Source organism: Lactuca saligna, chromosome 9, assembly GCF_052625555.1.
Source record: "Lactuca saligna cultivar CGN05327 chromosome 9, ASM5262555v1, whole genome shotgun sequence".
NCBI lineage: Eukaryota > Viridiplantae > Streptophyta > Magnoliopsida > Asterales > Asteraceae > Lactuca > Lactuca saligna.
Window position 1 is genome coordinate 81868188 of NC_136425.1, and position 3390 is coordinate 81871577.

The window sequence follows — 3390 nt, forward strand, 5'->3', positions numbered from 1 at the left end:
AAAGGACACATAGTAGCCCAACTCAAGGACAACCCATTCTACAAAAAAGATCATGAAGACGCGTACAAGCACATCGATGTGGTCAACGATATAGCCGACAACTTCAACATCCCTAATGTTCCTCGCGAGACTGTTTTGCTTCATATTCTACCGGTTACACTTAAAGGAGCCGCGAAAGATTGGCTAAAAGCACTCCCTCTACGATCTATCACCACATGGGCTCAATTGCATGAAGAGTTCATTGATCAATTTTTCCCTCCCTCAAAAATAGCAAAATTGAAGAAAGACATTCCAAAATTTGAAAAACAAATGGTAGAATCACTTTATGAAGCATGGGAAAGGTACACAGGTTTGTTGAGGAGTTGCCCTCACAACGATCTTAACATTCAACAAGAAGTATCCATTTTCTATGATGGAGTGAATGTGACAACTAGGCAAATTCTAGTTTCCCAAGGACCACTCACAAAGAAAAATCCCGGTGTTATAAATGAGTTGATTGAAGAATTCTCTAAGCACTCTAGAGAATACCATAACCCAAGGGGTGACTCAACACGCGGGACAGTGAACTCAGTTTTCGATAAAATGGCGGCAGTGATGGAGAAATTGGATAGCTTAGACCGAAGAAAGACAAAGATGGATCAATCCATCCAGGTCATCCAGGTGGGATGTGACAATTGTAGTGGGATTCACCTTAAGAAGGATTGTGATCAAGATGATAATGGGAACCGGAAAGCACAAGTATGTTATTCAAGTGGTGATAGATATAACGAGGATTGGAGAAAATCGAAAAAGGAGTGGCTACCTTATGATGAATACAAGAAGGCAAAGGAGGAAAAGTACAAGATAAAGCCAAGGGGTTTTATCAAAAGGAGCTGGTGCAAGATAAAAAGATGGACTTTGAAGATATGCTCACAATATTTGCAGTTGCATCCGAAAAAAAAAAAACACAATGAAACCGATGTTGCAATCATGGAACAACAAGCCATGATGAAAGAGCCACAAGCATTGATGAGAAATCAGCAGGCCTCTATACTAAACATTAAAAAACAGTTAGGCCAACTTGCGTTACAAATCAATCAAAGAGCACCGGGTGAACTTCCAAGAAATACCGAGAAAAATCGAAGAGGTGCTCAAATTAACATTGTGACAACTATAAGTGGGAATATATTTTCCCCTCTGACACCTATAATGAATGATGATACAAAAGAGGTGCAAGAGAAGCAGAAAGAAAACCCAAACTCCTAATCCATCAATCTGACTCGTCGAGTTGGGGAGAAGGACTCGACGAGTCCATGGTCAGAAAAGAAGAATGATCCCCTTTTGAAACCTTATCAACCTGCATTGCCATTTCCAATCCGGGCAAGACAAGAAAAGCAGAATGAAGATTATCAAAAGTTCCTGGAACACATAAAAGCCCTCCAAATCAACATTCCATTCATAAAAGCAGTTGCACAAATGCCTAAGTATGCAAAATTCTTAAAAGAGCCACTCACTAATCGAAATAAATTGGAAGAGGTGTCCAAGGTGGTGCTTAATGAGAATTGCTTAGCTGCAATGTTGAAAAAATTACCAAAGAAGATGGGGTACCCGGGTAGCTTAACTTTACCATGAAAATTCATAAACTTAGCTACTAGTTATGTATTGGCGGATTCGGGGGCAAGTGTTAATCTTAAGCCATACTCTTTCTTTAAAAAGTTGAACCTTTCGAAGCCGAAACCAATTCGTATAACAATACATTTAGAAAAAAATGGTGACATTTCCAATGGGGATATGCGAGGACTTATTGGTAAAAGTTGATAAATTTGTATTCCCGGCGGATTTCATAGTGTTAGACATGGAAGAGGATCACCAAGTGTTGATCATTCTTGGAAGACCTTTTCTAAATACCGCAAGTAGACATGAGAGAATCCAAGCTGACCCTTCGGGTGGGAGAAGAGAAGTTATGTTTGGAGTTGATCGAGCTATGAAGCATTCCAAGTATAGTGATGACACGACCTTCTCGGTGGACGTCTTGGAAGAGCTAATGGAAGAATGGAAAGAAGACAAGTCAAGAGAGTCCAAATATCTCCTTGAAGATGAATTTGATGGTGAAAGAGACCTGAAATAGATTGAGAGAATGCTTGAAGAATCTGTATATGAAGAAATAATCAGAGGCTCTGAACAGTCGACCCGCCGAGTCGAAGGCTCTAACTCGACGAGTCCATCCGGAAACTCGCGATCAGATGAGGATTTTGGCCAGGACTCGACGAGTCCCCTCTCTGGACTCAATGTGTTTAGTGTAAAAAACACAGAATTAGAGCTAAAAACTTTTCCTGAACATTTGGAATACACATTTCACGAAGAAGGTAATCAAAAACCTGTTATCATTGCTTCCGATCTCACCAAGGCTGAAAAGGAAGAGATAGTACAAGTTCTAAAGAAAAGAAAAAATAACATTACATGGAAAATTACCGATATAAAAGGAATAAGTCCTTCATATTGCTCCTATAAAATAATTCTCAATGAAGGTGCAAAGTCGGTGGTGCAACACCAAAGGCATTTAAACCCAAACATGCAAGAGGTGGTCAAGAAAAAGTTGTCAAACTTTTAGATACCGGGATTATTTACTCCATTTTGGATAGCCCATGGGTTAGTCTTGTTCAAGTAGTTCTGAAGGAAGGGGGGATGATGGTCATGAAAAATGAGAAGAACAAACTTTTACAAACAAGAACAGTAACTGGGTGACGCGTTTGCATGGACTATCGAAAGCTTAATGATGCTACATGCAAGGATCACTTTCCGCTACCATTTATCGATCAAATGCTTGAAATACTATCCGGTCATCCTTACTATTGTTTTCTTGATGGTTTGTCGGGGTACTTCCAAATTCCAATTGACCCACAAGAAGACAATACCACTTTTACTTGCCCAAGTGGGACATTTGCATATAGACGTATGCCTTTTGGGTTATACAATGCATCGACTACATTCCAAAGGTGCATGATGGCTATCTTCCACGACATGATCGAGAAATTTATGGAGGTTTTCAAGGACGACTTCTCAGTTTTTGGGTCCTCTTTTGAAGATTGTTTATCTAACTTAGACCTAATGTGAGAAGACAAACTTAGTCCTTAATTGGGAGAGTGCCACTTCATGGTAAAGGAAGGGATTGTGTTAGGACACAAGGTTCTAAGGTTTGGGATAGAGGTGGATAAAGCCAAAATTGATACCATAGCTAAATTACCATCCCTAACTAATGTAAAAGGCGTAAGGAGCTTTCTAGGCCATGCGGGATTTTACCGCCATTTCATTAAAGAGTTATCTAAGATCACGAGGCCATTAACTCAACTTCTTTTGAAGGCTACCCCATTTGACTTTTCTAAGGAATGTAATGAAGCGTTTTAATTGTTA

The 3390-nt window shown here is 39.7% G+C and overlaps 1 non-coding gene across 1 annotated transcript; it reads right to left on the bottom strand.

Annotated features, from left to right (window-relative positions):
* Nucleotides 1-273: 273 nt before the first annotated feature.
* LOC145018875 (small nucleolar RNA R71) lies at nucleotides 274-380 on the bottom strand. The gene has a single exon (XR_013667236.1). It is a non-coding gene; the product is annotated as a small nucleolar RNA R71 (small nucleolar RNA).
* Between the last annotated feature and the right edge of the window lie 3010 nt (nucleotides 381-3390).